The 13,353-nt window shown below is 46.2% G+C and overlaps 1 protein-coding gene across 2 annotated transcripts in view; it reads left to right on the top strand.

Annotated features, from left to right (window-relative positions):
• Window positions 1–229: 229 nt before the first annotated feature.
• Window positions 230–13,353, top strand: part of Slc38a4 (solute carrier family 38 member 4) — a 59,299-nt gene continuing 46,175 nt past the window's right edge. The window contains exon 1 of one of the 2 annotated variants that reach the window (XM_021182869.2): window positions 230–328. The gene's annotated coding sequence lies outside the window, so the exon portion shown is untranslated. Of the gene's footprint in view, window positions 329–6,150; window positions 6,300–13,353 lie in introns of those variants that run through there. The other variant, XM_021182870.2, reaches the window with a different exon arrangement.

The following is a 13,353-nucleotide window of genomic DNA, read 5'->3' as shown; positions in this document are numbered from 1 at the left end:
ACCAAACTCTTTGGTAACAGGACCCAGAGCGGGTGGAGGGGCCTCCATTGCTCTCTGGGCTCCAGGCTTCCCTCTAAAAGGACAGCTGGACAGCTAGACTCCACCTGGAAAGATGTTTCTGTTGACAGATCAGGTTCCTGCACTGCTATTGGTGGCTAGGCTTGAAGGGAGGGTCCTCAAGAAAGGAGGTCGAGATGCTGCCCCCTATCACAGGATGGAAATTTCCACTCTTTGGGAAGCCAATAGAGAAGACGGAAGGGTCTCCCAGTCTAACCCTTGCCGCCACATCCATTGGATTCCAACCCGAAGAGGGTAGACAGAAAGGCGGGTGAGTTAAATCTGGTATATTTTCTCTTAAAAACGACTCAGCGTGGAATTTTAGGGCTAGATCTTAACTTGTGTGTGTGTGTGTGTGTATGTGTGCGCGTGTGTGCGTGTGTATGTGCGCGTATGTGCGAGTGTATGTGTGTGCCCCCGCGCGCGCGTGGGGACAAGCGCACGTGGGGCATTCAGGTCTCGGAACTGTGTAGGGTCAAAATTTGTTGGTTGTACCTTAGAACTACAGGCTAACTGGGTTATTTCAGTGACTAGAAGTGAAGTAAACCAGGGCAGGCGGAGGGGATAGCTTGAGGGGCTTTTTTTGAAGGCTCCTATTCGAACTGTGCCTGCGTGGCCGTCTCCAGAGACTGGTGTGGGCTTGCCGACTGGAGGTCTATTGGCTCTGAGATTTTTGTTGTGGGACCTCCTTGAACGATAGTAGCTGCCTTATAAAGAGGGTCTCACCCTTCCTAGGATCTGGCTCCTCACCCTTGGGGATCGTGCCCACAAGGTGCTACCCGAGTTGCTGGAAGCGTGCCTATGCCCCCCCCCCCCCCCCCCCCCCCCCGGGGGGGGGGGGGGGGGGGGGTGGGGGAACGCGGGTTCAGGGTTTAAAATAGACTCGCTGGTCTCTTGATAGTTGGTAGTTGAATTTCCTGACTGCGAGCATGCTCCCGTTGTTAAATTGCCTTACGGCGAGCAGATCAGCATGCTCCCGGAGTGCGAACTCTAAGGCTTGGGGACTCTAAGGAGTCCCAAGAGCCTGGAGCAAAGTGAGAATTTGATTTAGAGCCGAGACTGCTTCCCACATGGTGGGATCGGGGATCCGCCACACCCAACGGCTCGTAGGCGCCGAAACCCCGCGGTAGGGTGGGGGTCGCGGGCACTTCAGAGGAGAGGGAAACTGACCGTGGAGTAGTTGGGAGGAGACAACTTGGTCAACCAGAAGGAACTTCTTTTGCCTTGAGGCAGTGAGCACGGACAGACAGCTGAAAAGGCATAGGTGGCTCTTCGGGGTATCAGTTCCTGGGGACGGACCCTCACAGGGATCGGTCTGGGGTTCCCGTGGAGAGACCCTCGCGGGGATCTGGTTGGGGTTCCCGTGGAGGGACCCTCGCGGGGATCGGGTTGGGGTTCCTGTGGAGAGACCCTCGTGGGGATCGGGTTGGGGTTCCCATGGAGGGACCCTCGCGGGGATCGGGTTGGGGTTCCCGTGGGGGTACCCTCGCGGGGATCGGGCTGGCTGGGGTTCCCGTGGAGGGACCCTCGCGGGGATCGGGCTGGCTGGGGTTCCCGTGGAGGGACCCTCGCGGGGANCGCGGGGATCGGGCTGGCTGGGGTTCCCGTGGAGGGACCCTCGCGGGGATCGGGCTGGCTGGGGTTCCCGTGGAGGGACCCTCGCGGGGATCGGGTTGGGGTTCCTGTGGGCCGATCCTCGTGGGGATTGGGCTGGAGTTCCATGGACGGACCCTTGTGGCGAGCCACAGGGAAAGGTGGCTAGAAAATCTCTTCCATGTATACCAGAGCCTGCGATGCTTCAGCACTGCTGACCCAGTTGGAGGAAGAGGGGCGAGCTGAACCTGAGACTTAGGCAAGGACGATTAGGGATGAATTCTTAGGCAGTGGCCACACGCCTAGAGGGTTTTTTGAGCCTCTGGGCTGGTGCTTAGAGATCCGGAGCCCTCAGAAAAGCTGGAGTGAGGCAGACCGGCGCTTGCTGGATGTTTTGGTTCTCATTATGTGTGTTGCGGTGAAAGGACAAATCACGGGAACCTCAACCTTCCTAATACTCAGACCCTTTAAGATAGTTCCTCATGCCTCGGTGAACACCCAGCCGTAAAATTACTCCATTGCTACTTCATAACTATCGTTTTGTTACTGTCACAAATCGTAATGTTTGATAAGCACGCAGGATTTTTGATGGGACTCCTCCGTGAAAGTGTCCTTAGATCCTCCAAAGAGGTTCCTCTTTGTCTCTTTATTTAAAGACAGTAAAAAAGGAGGGAAGAGAATAGAAAGGCAGTACTATGTGTCATGATAGGATGGGAGCCACGGGAGAAATGGAAAACAGAATCACTTTCACATGACCATAAACCTTCCTGTGGTCCACCTCTTATTTGATATGTAATGACCTAATTCCACTCATTCATTCCCCGGACAATCATGGTGCAACACTGGCTTGCAGGAAATCTATTCGATTTTTCTTGTTGGTGTTTTTTTGTTGTTGTTTTGTTTTTTAAATATATCTCCACTGTCACTTCACACAGGGCAGAGCAAATTCTTTGTGATCACAAATGTTTGTTGAATAATAGATTAGTCCAGTGGAGGATAATTAAAGTAAGCCATTATATTCTACATCAGAATTTGCTTTATTAAATGGGGTGGGGTTTGAGCATGCCAAGTAGTGTAACAAGAATAGGTGGGTCCTTTGTTTGTTTGCTTTTTTGAGACAGGGTTTATCTGCGTAGCCCCGGCTATCTTGGAACTCACTTGTAGACCTTGAACTCAGAGATCCACCTTCCTTTACCACTACAGGCACGCACCACCACTGCTGGACAAAATGAAGTGATTCTTAAGCTAGGTTTTGAAGCGGAAGTAGGAGTTGGCTAGGTGAGGAACAAGAAGAGGTGAAGAGGGAAATGGTAGCAAATATCCCAGGGTGAGCCTGAGACGGGAGCCATTTAGTCTAAGCACAGTCAGTGCTCAGGGGTGGAGATGCCTCTGGGGAGAGAGGAGGGAGGGGTTCAGAGTCCTCTGCAAGTCACCTCTGTCCTCTCTTGAATTAAGGGAGGTCTGGCCTGTAGTCACCAAAACCAAGTGGCTAAATCTGGAAATGAGGAAAATGTGTTTATGGGTCCATCACTTTGTGACGGGCGTCGTAGTAGCAGGCACCTGGGGAGGGAGCTGCCATTTTGTTGTGTCCTCAGTGTTACTTTTCTGGTTGTCTGAGGAATCTGTTTTAGCATAGACGCTGCTGACACCCACATAAAGATTTCTCAACAAATGCTTTGCACGCTTATAGAGAGAATTGGAGGGAGTTTTTCTGTCCTGATTTTAATTTTTCATGGTTTTATCACTTAATGCACAAGTCACAGTATAAAAATATTACCATTTTTATGTTTAAGTATATAAATATATTTATGATAACATTCGCATATTAATACTAATATAATCTAATATTATAATATAAATATATATATAAATAATACTTAAACTACAATGAAGTGGGGATTTGAGTGACAGGCAGTATGACCGCCATCTTCCCACTTCCACAGATGTCCGTGGCAGGTATGTGCATGGCTTTTCAAACTATATTTTGAAAATTAGCTTCCAACGTCAGTCCTAAGGGGCCTTTTGACTCTTCACTGAGGGTTCGAGGATCATCTTACGTCTCCACCACATCTGTACTTGAAAGCTCTTTGGTTGGGAGGCAAATCAGAGTCGGTGAAGCATACAGACACTCCAAGATATTTCTTTTACTGGATTAGAGGACACACTTTTAGAGTAAGTCTTTGAGCAGGAGGGTTTCTTCCTCTGTGATTCAGGAGAGCGGTGCATGCCTCAGTGGATTCTAAGGGAGTGAGCAACTCATTCCTCATGGAATGTTTAAGCTGATGTCTGGTGTACCCTAAGCGCTCGGCATAAGAGAGCTATTATCAAGGATGCTATTGCTTTAACTACCTGCAACATTATTTGAGATGTTTAAATGCTAACAAGTATTTCTGTTTGGTGGATTCCCACATATGTATTGGTAAGTGGGTGGGTGTGCATGATGTATGGAGGCCAGGCCTCCATGTTGGAGGCCAGGCCTCCATTTTAGATGCCTTTCTCTCTTGTGAGCCTCTTTAGTCTTTGAGATAATATCTCATTGAAGCCAGATCTCACTGATTGGTGGCGCCGGCTGGCCAGGAGATCTGGGCATCTGTCTGTCTTCTTTTGTCTCCAGTGATAGAGCTATGGACAGGTTCTGCAGGCCCAGCTTGCAGGTGCTGGGAATCTGACCTCAGGCCCATACCTCTCTGGAGCCAGCCCAGTAAGAGATAGAGAGTGATAGAGATAGAGACAGACAGAGACTCACAGAGAGATCGTGCGTGTGCTTTTTTGATTTTTTGTTTGTTTGTTTGAATTGTTTTGTTTCCAGACAGGGTTTCTCTGTGTAACCCTGGCTGTCCTGGAACTCACTCTATAGATCAGGCTGGCCTGGAACTCAGAAATCCTCCTGCCTCTGCCTCCCTCCCTCTGCTGGGATTAAAGGTGTGCGCCACCACCGCCCCTGGTGTATTTGCTTTTGATAGCATGTTATTATTTTTTTCTTCTGTGCTCTGACTTTTCCTGGGTAAATGTGAAAAATGTCTATCCCTCTCAGATAAGCCCCAATGATGGAATTAAGCAAGAATTTCACCCCAGTCTACCTGAGGGCACCAGTGACTTCGCTCAGTCACTAAGGAGAGGGCGCTTACGGGAACCTGGATGAAGGAAAGATAACTGCATACCACAAAGCCCAGCCTGGCGTCAGTGAGGTCTCACGAGAGCTGTAAGGCCGGGGCTCCCCACTCACTTTGTCGGCAGATCTGCTGAAGAGTCTCCTCTCAGCAAATGCTCACTGCTTGCTATAATCTGGGGCAGACATTTTGTAAATCTTTTAGCTTTCTGAACTTCCTCAGCCTTGAAGTCCTGTTAGTTTCTGAAACCTTGTGAGATGTCCTCTTCCCTCCTGAGGAGATCATTTCAATTCTGAGGGAAAAGCTATACACACACGTACATACATACACATATACACACACCACTGCCGTCACCACCACTACCACCACCACCACGAACAACAACAACAACAAAAAATCCAAAAAACAAAACAAAAGAAACAAACAAAAACTACCACTACTGAAATGAAGGAAATTATGGAGGAAAGAAGGACTGAATGAGTCTTGTGCGGGACAGTCTGGCCTCGGGATGCTGCCATCCCCTGAATGGCACAGAGGTGGTGTAAATTTTGTTGACTGGTGTCGTGCATTGCCATACACATCCCATATATTTGTCACTTGGTCCATGTTTGTTGAATGAACAAAGAAAAAAATTATTCTCCTCCTCCATCTCCTTTTTAAAAAATTCCTCTGCCAGTATTTGTTCTTCAAATAAGCACTTCCGTGTTTAGCTCTCGAAGGTCTGAGCATTGCCAACAGTCAGTGTGTGAGTTTATAAGTTACAGTCACTGCATCTGGCTAGGGAGTTCGAGCCCAAGGCCATTGGCGAGCTGAGCTTTAAGAGTGCATGTCTGGGCTGTGTCACGTGGGTGTTCTGGGTTCACTCTATGGCTCCTCTGTTTTGTACTCGAGTGACCTTGGGCAAGTTGGCTTGACAGCTTCACCGTTTATCTGTGAAACTGGAGAACACACTGGTTCCCGCATCACGGGCCCTGTGGGAAGCAGACGATTTCACATTTGCAAAACACTCGGAGTCCTACACGGGGCTTTGTAATATTTGGGCTGTGGAAGATGCATTTCCATGTAACAACTGTGCATACCTTAGAGATGACAAGGATGGTGGACTTAGCCTGGTAAACACTGGGTGTACCTCGCACTCTGCAGTCAGCCATGGCTGTGACTTCCTCACGCTGAGCCATTGAGAGTCTTGGCTCTGTCTTACCTTGCGCCTGAACTTTCCACCTGCCCAGTGTGCCTGCTGTTTGTCCTGTCCTTTTTACTCTGCGTCATTCGCTCCTTTTACATGGCCTGCTCCTCGGGACAAGGACTTTGCTCTTTGTTTTGGCATAATTTTATAACACCGGGCACATTCTGGGTGCTATAAAATGTTGAAGAAGAAAAGGGAAAAATCGGCAATTCACCTGAGATAGCTTGGGCCTATGGCTGCATGCAGCACTACTGTTGAAGTTCCTGCAGCCCCTGGGATGTCCTTGAGCCCAGCATGAGGCTTCGGGTGGAACAGGAGAACCAAAGTCGCTGGCGGGAATACTGCATACACAGGTTCGCCAGATGCCTTTGCTATGACTGGGTGCTTTAGGGAGAGAGAGGGGCCAGCAGGGGTTGGGGAGGGGGCAGTGAACTTGATAGGGAAGTGTGGGAAAGACCTGCAAAGGGGAGTGGGCGAGGTAGGCATTCACTGGGCACAGTCTGGAAACTCCTGCTCTAGGTGGTGTACACACACTTGGGTCTTATTTGTCCACAAAGTAGGGACCTGTTGCACCTATGCAGGGCCTCCCTAAAAGCTGTGTGACCAGCCTGACCTTTGCCATTAGGTAATGTCACCTAAGGGTTAGAGTTTCCAGCTGGGCTTTTCCGGATGCTGCAAAAGCATCCAGTTGCCATAGTATTAGCCAGACAGAACTGCTTTGTACTGGTCTGGGATGCGTTGACTTTGCTCTCGCTTTCCAAGGAATTTTGTTATAACAGCACGCTTTAGAAACACGTCAGACTTTCTTTTTTTTTTTTTTTTTTTTTTTTTTTTTTTTTTTTTTTTTTTTTTTGGTCTTGTGAGTCATTTTGCTATCATTTAGTTATCCTTTCTACAGAGGGGAGTTCGTACTCTCCTGGGAATTCTCTATAGTGATAGATTTATAAAAGCTTGAGCAAATGGGACAAAGAGGGCTGGGTATCCTCCTCAGATTTTCCTCAGAAATCTTCCCTCCTGTCTCCCTCCCCCCTCCCTCCCATCGGATGCTGGGGATTGCTGGAAGAGAGGGCCTCATGAATACTAGACTCAACCCAGGGCCACAGAGTGCACCGCCAGCTCCCCTCCCGGCTTTCTTTAGTAGTTACATTTGACACGGTCTAACAGCATCAAAACCAGGAACTTGATATTGGCTGGGTGGCTGTGGTCTCTGTCCTTTTATCACGCACATGTATATGTGCGACTGTAACCAGCCAAGATACAGAACTTGCGCGGCCACCATCTTAGACGTGGCCTATGCTGACCCTTTATTACGAAGTCCATCTCTTTGTCCCTGCCCCTGGGAACTAGGTGTTTTCTATGGCTTACTTATTCCTTTCCATAAACGGAATCATCCAGTATGCTCCTCTTGAGACTGATTTAGTCTACTCTCTATTAAGACCCATTCGAATTGCTATAGAAGCCAGTGTTTTATATTTTCTCATTGCTAACCCATTACCCCAGGTACTTACATAGTACCACATTTTTAAAAAAAAATCTCTGAACATTCTTGTTTAGCACACCATGGAAGAAACCACAGGTGTCTAAGGGAGAGAGGTCATTTCAAATAGTGCCCAAGAAGAGTTGGGGTCCTCTCACCTTCAGTCAGTACCCACCAGACAGCTGTACACCCCCAGTGAGGATCAGGAGAAAAAGGTATACAATACTGTCCAAAAGAGTCTGGAGTTTGGGACTCCACATGTGGACTCCAAACTGTTGTCAAGTCACAGCAGTATGTGGGATCTGACCCAGATTAGCCTCCATGTGGTTGCCCTTCTACAAACCAAGGGCGTGGTCCTGATGGTGCCTGCTGCCAGATAAAGATCCCTTAGTTTACACCTGGTAAGAGGAGAAGGAGGGGGTGGGTCATGTGGTGACCACACAGTCTAAACATGGCCGACTGTCTCCACTCACATAGTACGTGCGTCCTTTCACTGACAAATCTGTCTTTTCTTACCCCTTCTAAATGTCTCACTTTTATGTTTCATTTAAAGTAAGCATGAGGTACTGGTGGTTTGCTCTGTCTTCTGGATCCTAACTACTGAGAAGTGTGTGTGTGTGTGGGGGTGTGCTGTGTTTGTATGCTGTGTATGTCCTATGTGTGTGTGTGTGTCCCTGTGTCTGTGTGTATCCATGTGAGCCTATGTCTTTCTCTGTGTATATGTATCTGTGTGTCTCTGTCTGCATGTGTGTGTGTATGTGTGTGTGTGTGTGTGTGTGTGTGTGTGTGCAGGAGACCCTCCACCTGTGGCTGGCTAATTACCTCAGTCCCATAATCTTCTGCAGTGAGCGTCTGTGGTAAGTCAGAGACTGGGTATTGGCTTCCTGTACCTTGTGCTCAGCCCTTCACTTACTGGATTAATGATGGCAGTCATTCAGAAGACAGGATAGGAGATGCAAATATATCCATCACACTTCCTAACACTGCAGGCTTCATTGTTTTGTTTTGTTTGTTTGGAACATGATAGGAAGGGTGTTTGGTTTTTCTTTAAAGAGAAGAAAAAGAGTTCTCTGAAGTAAATGTGAAACTTCTCGGCACAAACAAAAGCCAAGTGTAGGCTGTGTGATTACTTTCAAAGTACCTTGTGGTACTCTCTTGATATCTTATTGGAACCATTTCCTGTTGGTAGACTTTAGGAGGCGGGCCTGGCTGGAGCAAGTGGGGTCAGCAGGAGCCCTTAGAGGGGACAGTGAGACCCCAGTTTCTTCAGGCCTTTCACTCCCTGGCTGCTTTGAGCATTTTTATCCATCCTGTCTCCACCATGCTGTTCTGCCTCAGCACAGCCTCAAGGCAATAGGGGAAAGAGATCATTATTTAAACCTCCCGGAACTGTGAGGCAGAACGAATCTTCCCTTTGTTAACGCTTGTTGTCTTGGGTAATTTTGACACTGGGACAGAAGTTGACTAACACTACAGTGCCCAACGCAAAGTAGGTACCAGAAGATGATTCCGTGTGAGGTCTGCTTCACTACTCTCATCGGTTTTGGGTTTGGGCTATGCCACTCAAATCTTTCTGAGCATCAGCTACCTAGCTTCTAAGTTAGGGTAATAATAATTCCCCAGAGGTAAGGAGATGACTAGCAACGCTATGGTTTTACCCAACAGGAATATTTTCATTGTCACTTTTGTCATTTCTTTAGTTATAAGGACTTTTCAACCGAGGTGGCCATTTTTAACAGGTTATGGCCTAAAAGGAGATACAGACCCCAAATCTTAACCACTAGGCCTTTGGTGCCTGCCACTCCATCATTAGAGGGACCGGGGTCTTTCCAGCTCATGCATGGGCATTAAGAAAGAAAGTATCTTCCTTTTTTAGGTCTTAAAAGATATGCATGGCATGATGCATGTTGAATTTTGGATAAGGAATAAGTTATACCTGGATTCTATAACAAGCAAACTAGGTTCTGGCTTCCTCCAGCAGTGAAGAGCCATAGAAATGTCTCCTCACTGGGCTGACTGGTTTCATCCACAAAATAGCAAATGACGATGCTTTCCTACAAAGTGGTTGTATTCCACGGAGCAGAGCTTCAATCAACTCCAGGCTGTCTCTATGAGTGCTCTGACTGGTGACACTGAATAACCCCTTGCATGCTCTGAGCTACAGAGCTAAAGTTGGTTTGTGTGGGTCACAGCATACATTTAAAAGAAGCTGTGGTACTTTAACCATCAGAGGAGAATTTGAGGAGGAGGCTAAATCACAGCTTCTAACTCGACCCTATCCCTTGAGTAATTTCTCTTTAAGTCACAGGAAATCTGTGCTTACACGAATGTCAACATAACATTCTCCCAAGAAGCCCTCAAACTCTAGCCACTGAGTGTGGGTTTCACTTGGATATATATGAACTTCAGAATGCCATCATTATTGTTGTGTGTGTGTATGTGTGTGTGTGATGTGTTTGAGGTTGGAGGTGGATAGAGGACTCTGAGGACATGTGTCCTCTCCGACACATAGTTCTTAGGGTCACCAGGCTTGTGCAGTGAGCTCCTCATCTGCTGAACTATCTCTCTGGCCCCCATGATCTCATATAGAGAGAAATCCTTAAGACTCCACAAAAAAGTGTTACAACTAGTAAATAAATCCCGTAAAGTTACAGGCTAAAAAGTCAGCTTATGGACATCAATTGTTAACTACACTACACAGGTAATATCCCAAAAGGAGTTCAATAACAACTCGTCCTTAAAACCATACTTCAGTCAAGTACTTAGGCATAGAGTTAGGCAGAGAAGTCACAGGCTTGCAGGAGAAAACTATAAAGCACTGATGACAAGAATTGGAGATGATGATTAAGTGTAAACATGTCATGGTTTCATGAGTGGGAAGCTTCATGTTGTTCCACTTACTTAAAATGTAGAAAACAAAAAAACAACAAAAACCCAAAACCAAAAAAGCTAAAACCTAAAACCAAACAGAAAAACAACTGTGAAATTCCTTCAGTACCACAGAAGATTCAAAATAGCCAACGTGACAAAATTAGAGGCATACTTCTTGGTTTTGAAACCTATTACAAAGCTTAAGTAGTTAGGACTATGTGGTGTTGGCCATGTGGATAGCCACATAGATCAACAGACTAGAACAGAGATCCCAGAGTGAAATCCACGCAACAGGGTCCATTGATGTTCACCAGGACTGATCATCATACACACCAGAAAAAAATATTGCCTCTTCAATAAATTGTGTTGGGGAAAATTTGTAACTACACAGTAAACAATAAAATTGTGTTCCCGTCTCATAGCGTGCACACACACACACACACACACACACACACACACACACACAACCTTAAAATGACTTTAAAACATGACGATACGGCATGAAACTAAAATCTTGGAAGAAAATGTAGGTTGGAGGGTTTTTTGACATTGCCTTTGGCAATGACCTCAGAAGCACAGTGAGACGATATTAGCCTAAAAAGCTTCATCATACAGCAAAAGAAATGGGAGAATGGGTTTTGTAGAATGGGAGAAAACACTTGCAAACTACTTATCTCTAAAAGAAAGAATCCAACTGAAAATGGGCCAGAATCTTGAAGACAGTTCTCTAAGGGAGGCCACACAGTAAGCCAGCAGGGCCACAAAGATGCTGACCTACTACTACCCATCAAGAAAACACAGAAGCACAGTAAAGTCCCTCCTCACACCAGTCAGAACGGCAGATTCCAAAGGAGAACCCAGAAGAGAGCAGGGCCTGTTGAGAATATTGAATATGCTGTTGCTGCTATGAACATCATGAAAACCGGGCAGGGGTCCCCCAAATTAAAAACTAGTCTACCATGTTACTTAGCAGCCCTGCTTCCTGGCTATTTATTCCAAAGAATTGAAATTGTGATCTCAGACAGGAAGCTGTACCCTCATTTCGTGGCAGTGATGGTCACACTCACCAAATTACAGAACACCCTGTGTGTCCCCGGACAGGTGGATGGTGGAAGAAAATTTGTCACTGTGTACAATGAAGTCTTTTTCAGGCTGTGACAATGTAGAGGGTACTGTGCTAAGTGAAACACACCCAGTTGTTCAAGGCAAATCCTGCAGATTCCACTTGTCCGAGGTCACTAAAATAGCTCAAGACAAAGGTCCCATAAAATATACTAGCAGATTGCTAAGGAATATGGGGAGCGGAAATGTGGGGGCCTGGTCAGCTGATAGGAAGTTTGAGCTCTGCAAGACTCTGAAGCTCTGCTGTACAACCCTGCACCTGCGGAACTCCTTAAGAAGAATTAAAATATTGTCAACACTTGTTTGATATAAGCAAATATTCAGATAGTTCTTTCAAACACTGTCCAGGTATACCTGGTTTCCCTCTCCTATACCCCACACCGAGCTCGACTCTGGGTCAAAATTTAAGCAGGGCCCATGCTGGGGTTAATTCTCAAGGCTCTGTGAATACATACAATCTTTTCCCTCTCACCTTGTCCCTAGCAATTTATTTGATGGTGGAACTTAGTGATTGGTTGTATAGCATTACCCATATTCTAAAGAAAAGCTAGAATTTTCCTTTCTTTAGCTTGTTGCCTGGAGGGCTGTTCAACCTATAATTCTGATTTTCCCCAGTATCATCCTCCATTAAGCTTGAGGTTTTCCTGACATTTCTTCAGGATATGAATGACCGGGAATGCACTCTGAATCAGGTTTCAAAATGTGTCCTGTTGCTCAGCAGGATTGTTTGTCCATCTTCCCCAAAGATTGCAAAACGTAGCGCGTAATAAACCCAAGGTGTTGTTTTGACTTAAGACTGTGCTGTGCGGCCGTGTTGGAAAAGCACTTTTGTTATTGATGTGTACTGGAATATGTTTATTCAGAAAATACAGACCTTATAATAGTAGCACGAGGGGGAATGGCTCATTAGATGGAGTAAGACCGGGCACGTTCAACTGTACAATGGCGGAGCCTACACAAAAGGGTATTATTTTATACTACCTGCTTTTACACAAGATTGAAAATGTAGGAACTAAAAAGTAAAGCTGTGTCATGCCATACTATCCAAAATTAATGAGGCATTTTGCAAATTTATATGTTTTGCCAAATATCGTTTTTTTTTTTTTTTTTTTTTAAAAAGGAGAGTTACATGTCTAAGGAGCAATGGACTTGCTTTTCTTGAGCTGCAAGCCTGTTTTGCCTAACGCAAGTCAGATTTCAACTTTGAAGTCAGCGTGTAAGCACACAGAGATGGAGAAGTGGCTTGGGATGCGTGAGACTCACACACAGTTGGCTCCCGGGTTTGGTTGTAGTTTATACTTAAGCTTTTGGTTGAAGGTTTTGGAGATATAACAGTTTGACCAAAGGTAAGACTTCAGGTTGCATCTCTGTTGGCGAGGAAGGAGCAGTCACATTGCAGAAGGGTGGCCATCTGTCACCTGGGACGCCATTTCCCACACTCCACATAAAAGATCTGCCTCGAGAGGCAAAGGAACAAACGTCTACTTAGATTCAGGGCTAGGAGGCTACTTAGAGTTTCTAGAAGCTTCTTCATATTAAGCAAGGAACTTAGTCATCTTCTTGAGCTCACACCTGGACAGAGAGCACACAAGACATAACAACTTTAATCTATGAGAGCAGTGTAGCACCAGGGGCTGGGGATGTGGACCAATGGGAGAGCACTTGTCTAGCATTTCAAAGGTCCTAGGTCCAACCTTATCACCAAAACCAGAAAGACAATGGAAAACAAGACCACACCCCAAGAGTGTCCCTGAATGTGAGTATGAACTTTCAATCGCTGGAGCTCTGGGTGCCATGGACCAGCAAGAGATGGAAAAGTGAGCCATTTGTATTTCCTGTTGCCATATTAAAGTATGTAAAAAAAAAAATTCATTCTATAATTCTAGTCTTTCAGGAATCTGAGACTCCAATTCTTCTACACTGTTACCTCCTTCGAA

This window comes from Mus caroli, chromosome 15 (assembly GCF_900094665.2).
Source record: "Mus caroli chromosome 15, CAROLI_EIJ_v1.1, whole genome shotgun sequence".
Lineage (NCBI taxonomy): Eukaryota > Metazoa > Chordata > Mammalia > Rodentia > Muridae > Mus > Mus caroli.
This window is presented reverse-complemented; position numbering and strand designations above follow the sequence as displayed.